The sequence below is a fragment of the Cornus florida genome, unplaced genomic scaffold (assembly GCF_030987335.1).
Source record: "Cornus florida cultivar Cherokee Brave unplaced genomic scaffold, ASM3098733v1 CherokeeBrave_3.0.0_Hap2_Chr01, whole genome shotgun sequence".
Taxonomy (NCBI): domain Eukaryota; kingdom Viridiplantae; phylum Streptophyta; class Magnoliopsida; order Cornales; family Cornaceae; genus Cornus; species Cornus florida.
In genome coordinates, this window is record NW_026775571.1 from 80,648,234 (window position 1) to 80,657,246 (window position 9,013).

The 9,013-nt window shown below is 32.6% G+C and overlaps 1 pseudogene; it reads right to left on the reverse strand.

The window, feature by feature from the left end:
* The window catches only part of LOC132275950 (2-alkenal reductase (NADP(+)-dependent)-like), a 38,760-nt pseudogene extending 32,653 nt beyond the window's left edge, over positions 1-6,107 (reverse strand).
* Between the last annotated feature and the right edge of the window lie 2,906 nt (positions 6,108-9,013).

Consider the following 9,013-nt stretch of genomic DNA (forward strand, 5'->3'; position numbering starts at 1 on the left):
AGGATTCCTGAACATTAAATAGGAATTAGGTTTGGGTTTAAATAAATTTAAATAGACTCAATCATAATGATGCTTGCTATTTGAATGTTTTAAACAAACGAATGGATTTAATCTTTTAAAATGTTTTAGCAATTGAGATTAAATGTGTAAGATGAATTGGATATGTAGAATGCTTATTTGACGGTATATTAAAATATCACCATGTTTAAGATTCAGTTTGTGTAGGACATATGATATAGGAAGCTTAAATAAATACTAAGTCATTCCTATTTTGTGATAACTTGATATCATATTATCATAGTTATTTCTGGATTGTTTGATTGGATTGTGTGGTTTAATGCACCGGTATAGGACGGTGACATTTTAGGGACGGATTAACTTATCAGTTAAGTCCTACCTATTTTATATAAGGGAATGGATTAGCTAAAATGTTAAGTCTTACTTATATTCAAGTCAGGTCAGCTGAACAAGTTGAATGACTTATGGAGGATTAATTTATTATATAAGGGAATGGATTAACTAAAATGTTAAGTCCTACTTATATTCAAGTCAGGTCAGCTGAACAAGTTGAATGACTTATGGAGGATTAATTTATACTAGATAGGATGGTTACTAAATTATATATATATAAGTATGGTGCCATGATATGAGCTTGAGTCTCAGGATTAGTGGTTAGGGCGCGTATATCGCCAGGGATGTGTAGCTAGATATAGTGTAGTTGTGTACCCTTGTAGGTCTAGGTACTCATGCCTACTATATGTGCGTTTTGCATGTTGCCTACTATTTAGGTTGAGACAACCCTATAGTCTAGTGAGGTTCCTTTAGTGTGTATATATATATATATATACGCACTACTAGTTATTGTTGGATTGACTAGGATGTATACGTGTATCGGATCTCTACTTGGGCTGTAGTAGAGTAGAACTTGTTTGTGGGCCTGACCCACCATTATTTTTCAGGTGTTCGTTAGGAGTAGAGGTTGTTCGTGCTGAGCGGGGATCAGTCTACTTCATTCTTCCGATGCTGCATAGGAGTTCCTTTATGATTCAGTTTCCTGATTTAGACAGTTATTGCTGTCATTTGTTTAGTTTGGATTTTCTAGGGGTCCACACAGTATGGACTCCTGAGTTGTATTTTGGAGGATCAGCTGTATCAGAAGAGTTTATTAATTAATGGAAATATATTATGAGGTTTATTATTAGATTATCATTTTAGTTTCTTATCAGCATTTTATTTATTCTTCTTTATGCTTTTTGTACTCTGTGTTCGTTTATTGCCGATTCGTTTTTGATATCCTCGGGTGTTCGGGCATGGGCCTGGCCAACCCGCATTCGGAAATCTGGGGGTATCACAAGACGCAAGCTCGTATCACGGTACCATAAGTATATATATAAATTCCTTCCTAGTGCAGAAAGATAAAACAAATATCCATTATGTCGTTCAACTGTTTTAGTTGACAGGACATGCATCCATGTATGATTTAACTGTTTTAGTTAATCCATTCCTTATGTATGAATGGGTAGGGATTAGCGTTGTGACCTAATCCGTCCCTCCGTATGCCACTGTCCCATACCGGTGTATATCATGCAAATGATCCGTAAATGATGCAACATTTTAAACAATTCATCAAATCAAATCCACGTAATCCAAATAGTTAATATACAGAATTTAAACAGTTAATCAACTAGCAATCCAGAATCCCTCCACGTAACTAACGAGACAAAGTTTAACAGTTCATCAAGTTAAAGTCCAGCGTCCATCCAGATAATTTGACAGAAAATATATAATTAATTCTGCAATTAATTCCAGGCCAACATCCAATTAGATCGACAGAACTAAAGTATTAGTTCAGCAATTTAAGTCCAAACCAAAATCCAATAATTTCAGTGTACTGCTTAACATTACAGCAATTAAGATTCCAAGCTTAAATCCATGCATTCCAGAAAAGAATTTAGAACTTCAACCATTAACATCCAAGTTATGGATAGACCAAACTTGTTAATTAAATGATCCTAGCATGTAACCAAAATAAGATTTATAAATATATACATATTCCGTTCAATTGCTAAAATTAAATTAGGTAATTAAACTCCTTCCATTAGTTAACCGCCTAAACCGTTGTATACTTCCCTACGGTTAAATCCATGAATACTAAGACCTAAATTTATTATAGGTGGCTCTAATATAGCATGGTATAATGTTTAAAGTCCATGTTACAATCCATTAAAATTTTAAACCAAGATTTAGCAATTTAATCCGTCCTATCCGTTAGAGCGTACAAAGTTGCTTATTTTTACCCTGTTTCTTCCAATTGCCCTAGGAACCAAATTATACCATTAGAGGGTCTAAAATCCATTTTAATTACTTTTTGAATTCCCATTCCAGTCGCTGAAACCATTTAAAATCCTAAACGGTGCCCAAACAGTGTCAAACCACGTCCAAACACAACCTAACCAAGGGAGCCTGCTCTAAAATCATAGAGCAAGCTCAACCGGCTCCCTAACCCCTTGGAGCCGGCTCTTTGAAGGGGGAGATGGCTCCCACAAATCTGGAGCCTTCTCTCTCCCACTTTGAGCCTTCTCTACTCCTCTGTTCGTCTTCTCTGCTAATGGCGAACTCCAAGCTTCAGTTCTGATTTTTTTTTAAAGTTTTAGGGTTCAATCAGAGTCTAAAGATCCCTAAGAACCCCTCATATTCCAATCTAAACCAATTGACAAAAAAAATCGAAACCAAAAACAACATAATTTATTGAAGAAACAGGTTTCAATTCTTTAGACAAAAAAAACAATTTACAGTCTAACAATCTTGTATCAAATTTCCGTTTTTAAGTTTCCAGTGTTAAATTATAGTCCAATCCATCCTAGAAACTCCTTGTATTCCCTTACGAATTAATTACAGAAGTTAAAACCATAATCAACATAGTTTTATGCAAGAACCAATTTTAGTGTTTTAAATAAAACAAATTACAGTCCGGTACATTATGCATCAACCACCATGTTTTAACAGTTGAATTAATCCCTGGAGACTATAAAGAATGCACAGAACACAAGTTTACAGGAAAGGAATAGAATGAAACTTGCCTCTAGGTTTCAGTTTCAAACCTTTCGTCGTCTCTAAATTGCAGAATATCCAAGACTATATTTTCCCCCTCTGATCATCGTTCCCTTCCTCTACTATTTCATGATTTCATCCAGAAGCAACTGCCTAATAAATCTCTCAAGACCCTCACTATGTATCTCTCTTCACATCCCAGAGCCTCTGTTTCCCACACAGGTTAATACTACGTGAATGAGGTTTTTATTTTAACCCTAGCAGACTACACAAGAATATATATATATTGGAGTGTGTACAACCCTCTCTATGTATCTCTGTTTATCTCTCAAATTACTCCTACGTGAATAGGGTTTTCTCCCAAAACCCTTGCAACATATATCGTTCTATATATATATCTCCTCTGAAACCCTAATCCTAAGTCCAGCCCAACTACAGGTCGGCTATCTTATTTATATCAATTAAAACCCTAAACCTAAAACATACACAAACACAGTATTAAATAATTACATCATTTACAATTAACTAAAATAAGTAATTAATAACATGTAAACCAAATAAACAAAGGAAAATAACTAAATAACTTTAATTAACTAAATCATTCCAAACACATAAAAATTAAATTAAAACAATAACAATTAACAATTAATTTAAATACACACAATTAATCCATTAGGAAAACAAAACAACTAAATCACATAATTAAATCAATTAATCAATAAAAAGTAAAATTAAATACCTATTTTATCCTTTTGAAAACTAGGGGTATTACAGTTTATGAGGGTAGATTGGTCAAATTTATTAAATTGTAAAGTTAAAAAAGTCTCCTAAACGTTTAAAGGGTAATTTGGTCAATTTCTCATGTAAAAGGGGTGTCTTTGTCCATTTTTGAACCTTCAAGGGGTGTTTTTGTGCAAAAAGTAGGTAAGTTACATCTGAGTGTCCTTTTGCCAAATCTCAGGGGGTGTGGCTGTACTTTACTCTAATTTTTTTTTTTTATGGGTGAAGTGTTGTGCAAATCACGGATTACCTTAAGTTAATCAAGTGGATAAAAAAATAGAGATTTTATTTTTTATTTTTTATTATTTTTTACTCCGATGTTTTGTATATCAATAGTGCAATTTTTAATTTCTTTTTCACACTCAAACAAATAGGCAATGTCAACTTTAGTATCAAGTCATGGATACAATTCTCTAACACTTACAATTTCTTTTTTAAAGAAAACAAAATTCTGATTAGTTATAAGACGTAATTTCGAGAGGTGAAGGGATATCTATTTTTATTTTTTTTATACTTACCTTTTTATTGTTATAATTAATGGTATTGATAAATATACAATTTGGAAACTAGAAATAGTGATAGTGGTTTTGTATTAAAAGGAAAGCATATAGGTGGGTTTAGGATGTGACCATTAGATTTAATCTAATGGTCATTATAAAAGATGCGGAAGAATTTTCTTACTCTATGATAAGCAAGAGATCAGTATTCCTTGGTTGAGTTACTTATATGTTAGTTTAAACTGAGCTGTTTGAATATGCAAGGAAAATTGTGCCAATTTTGAATTAAATATGGTGGGTTTAGATTGGACAATTGGAATGCTTTAAAAATGTTTGGTGGACTTTAAACAACCCTACCAACAAGTTGGTGGAATAAATTATTAATAATATATTTTTTTTATCAATGTTATTCCACCGACTTCAATGTTAAAATATTGAAATGTTGAAGTCTATGGAATAACATTGATAAAAAAATTCAAATCAAGGGTGATGAAAACAAAATTGCAAGCTATTCAGAAGCCTACTTATTTTTTTAATATATAAATTACTGTATAATATGAATGCATATTGCACCCAATAATTGAAGCAAGTATACATTCATATTATATATAGCCTTACTGACCTATTGTCATTAGCCATATGGTGGTTGAAGTAAGAGAAATGATCCTTTTTTTAGGTGACAAATTCATATATAATCAAATAATATGTATATGTGTCATAGTCTCGTGAAAATAAAATAAAAATGTGTGGATCAGAATTGCTCAATTGTCATAATCTAGATCAGAATTGCTTTATTATGATGAGAAGTTGTTAGATGCTTCTCGGCTAATTACATACACACCTAAGTAATGGCGTCAAAAATGTGTAATCAGTCAATTGCTTACGTATTTTCGATACAATTACTTACGTGTCCAATAATAATCGGTCAGAATGAATGATCCTAACAATTTAATATTTCGTTTGAAGAATAAACCGTCATTATTAGCCTAGTGTAGGCTAATTACGGACAAGTGTAAGTAATGGCGTCAAAAATGTATAATTAGTCAATTACTCATGCATTTTCTATACAATTATTTACGTGTCCAATAATAATTGACTAGGATGAATGATCCTAACAATTTAATACTTCGTTTGTAGAATAAACCGTGATTATTAGTTGAGTGTAGTAGAAGTACTTCACACATTTAGAAGAGTCCGTGTAGCATAGTTATCCAGTATCCATCATTTGCGATTCCGAAAGGGAGTCACAAGATGGTTGAATTTCGTATCTCCATTAACTTGATCCCAGCTCCCAAGGTTCTATTTGGATTGAAGGATTTCAAATGTATTGAAGGATTGAAGGATTTCAAATGTAAGGATTTCAAATGTATTAAAGGATTGAAGGATTTCCAATGTATGTACCAGTAAAAGATATAGCTTGATAGATTTGAGATGACTTCAAATGAATGTATTTGAGAGAATTGTGACTGAATTTCATATAACAAAGTATAAGGAGTTATTTGAAATCTATTGATTTCATTCTTTTATCCAAATGGCCCCTAAAATAAGAACAAGACCCCATATCATGAATAAACCAGTAACATACCAATTGATCAGGGGTGTCAACACGAAATTGAATTCCGAATCCCATTGCTGATGATGAACTAGAAAATTTCCAGAAAATAAAAGGCCAGTTACTTACCCAAAATTCCTAGAGAGTATGATAGAAGTACATCAGTATGGTATTCTGAAAAGGGACTCAGGTTTCGTAACGAGACCGTAGTCTTCCCATCCAAATGTTTATCATCTGCATTCTTTCACCATAGAAATTCATATAACCAAGCTCAAGAATACTCATGGTTCAAAGTAGACTGATTGGAGGAACTGTAGTGCCCTGCACCAAAAAATGCACCAAACACCATTAGTTCAAATCAATTTTTATACAAGCAATATGTATTCAACTCATGTAACGATCCAAACTCGAGGGTTCAGATCATTATTTGGGTCCTTACCCGAACCCGAAATCATCTAAAGGCATTACGGTCGTTTCTAATGTGGAAATATAGTTAATACTGTTGGGAAACGTGCTAGTTTTAAAACACTTTTCGAGGGATTTAAAATCATAGATCTTGATTCATCACATAGAGACAAGTTTTATGCAAAAATAAAATATGATGTATCATTAAATTAAAAGATTGAATACTTACATCAAGGTTTGAGTAAACCTTAGATTTTTTCTCTAAAGTGAATGTTCTCACTTATTGTAGATCCCTTTTGCTAGACACCTTTTCCTTGGATCTCCATCTTCTTGGTACTTGTTTTGCCTTTAGGAATCACTTATAAGCCTCCATGAATGATCTTGGAAAACTAAGCTTGTGGGAGCCTCCATTAGATGAGAACACTAACCCTAATTTTCTAGAGAGAGAAAATATATTCCTTTTTCCTTCTCATAAAAATCACACCTAAAATATACATAGACCATGTATATTTATAGGCAACATAAAGGTAAAGAAAATGAAACAACTAATCCTTCTTAATCTATAATTCACATGTCTCAAATCTAATATGATTCTAATATCAAATTGGGTTATGAGTGAGAATCCTTTGGGCTTATTATTTTATTGGCTACAATGAATTAATAATTGGCCCGATCCATGGACCCAATTCAATCAATTCATAAATTAATTTCTACTCCACTAAAAGAAATTAATTGAACTCTAATTAAATAATAAATAACCTCTAAGTCAATATTGCACTTTGATCCCTCTATGTATAATTAATTATCGGATAAATAAAGCCATCAATCCGACTACTTAATTAATATATTTATTTTGATACCATTGATTATTTCTGGCTCGATCACAATAAAACATTTGTTTGACAAAAATAATAATTTAAATAAATAAATATATAATAAATCATTTTGTCTAAAAACATACGAAGACCTTCGAATTTACTTTGTGATCAACCATAATCAATACAAAATAAATACAAGTAGGAATGATACAAATATTGAAAATATAACCCTCTAACTATTAATTACATAACTACCCAAAGTGTCGGTCTAACGATCCCGAAGAATCCGCCGAACAAATCAAAGTAATTATTAATTAATAAAATAGTCTATAATTTTCTCATATTTAAGAGTCAAATGCTATGACGGTGATAGGGAGTAATTGCATACGATGGCTCTCGCAATATATCTCAACCTAACGCTAATCCAGTTCAAGTCTTAATTAATTATGAGTCAATCCATAATTACCGACTATGAACCATTTATGATTACTATTTATATTCATGTATTGATCGCCATCACATACATATATAAATATCTCTTGGAATCAAGTGGACACTATCAATTCTATAATGAATCGAAGCATAATACATTGAATTCACCAATTGTTTAAAATATGAATATTTTAGAAACGTCAGGAACTTATGTCACTTTAATCTAAATAGGAATTTGCTATGCCAGGGCATATAAATCCCAACAGCTCCCACTTGCCCTCGTAGCCAATTCAAATTGCATCTAACTCCAATGTTATCCAGATGACGATCAAAATTATTAATCAATAACACTTTTGTTAATAGATCAATAAAGTTGTGTTCCAATGCAATGTTCTAGCCACAAGTACATTTTCTTGCCGGACAATATCATGTAGAACATGATACTTCCTCTCAGTGTATCTTGTTCCTCTATGGAACCTTGGGTCATTGGTTTGGACTACTTTTGCACTATTGTCGTAATATAGCTCGATAGGTAGACTAGTATGCTCCATAACCTCTAAATCAGTGAGATCAAACCAAAAAGGCTTCCATTGCCACCTTTAAGGCTGCAATGTACTCCACCTGCAGGTTTAAGTCAGCAGTTGAAATCTGCTTAACAATCTACTAACTGATTTCCCTTCCATTGAGTGAACATACACTAAGTCATGAACCTCATAGTATCTACTTCTGATTAAAAATCAGAACTAGCATACTTGACTAGAACCATATCATCATATCCATAAATGAATATGAGATCATTGGTTCTCCTAAGGTACTTAATGATATTTTTCACAACTGACCAGTTATCAAGTCCAGGATTGGACTAATATCTTCTGACTATCCCTACAATGTAGCGGATGTCTTGTCTGGTATAAACAATGGCATATATGAGACTCCCATATGCCAAAACATATAGTTCCAGTCTCATTTGCTCAATCTCCTCTACTAGTCTTGGAAAACTATTTACTAGAAAGAGCAATCCATATCAATAAAGCAAGAGCTCATTCTTTGAGTTATGCATATCAAACCTGATCAAAACTTTATCAATGTAGGATTATTAAGATAAGCCTATTTTCCTTTTAACCTGATCTTGCAAAAGCTTGATCTTAGGAATATAGCTTACATCTTGAAGATCCTCCATTTAAAAGTAATTGAACAACTACTTGTTTATTGATGACAATACCTCCACGTCATTATAAATGAGTAGGATGTCATCAATATATAGAATTAAGAAAAATAATGACATTCCCTTATACACTCATGATTTAATTACTAAGAAATCTTTTGGTATCCTTTTGTATATTAACTTGCCTTCCATAGGTATCACCCTATTAGAAAGTTCTACAAGATCCCAGATTTTATTAGAATACATAGATTCCAACTCTGATTTCATAGCAACTCGCCAAAACGATCTGTATCCATATTGGTTCACGCTTCCG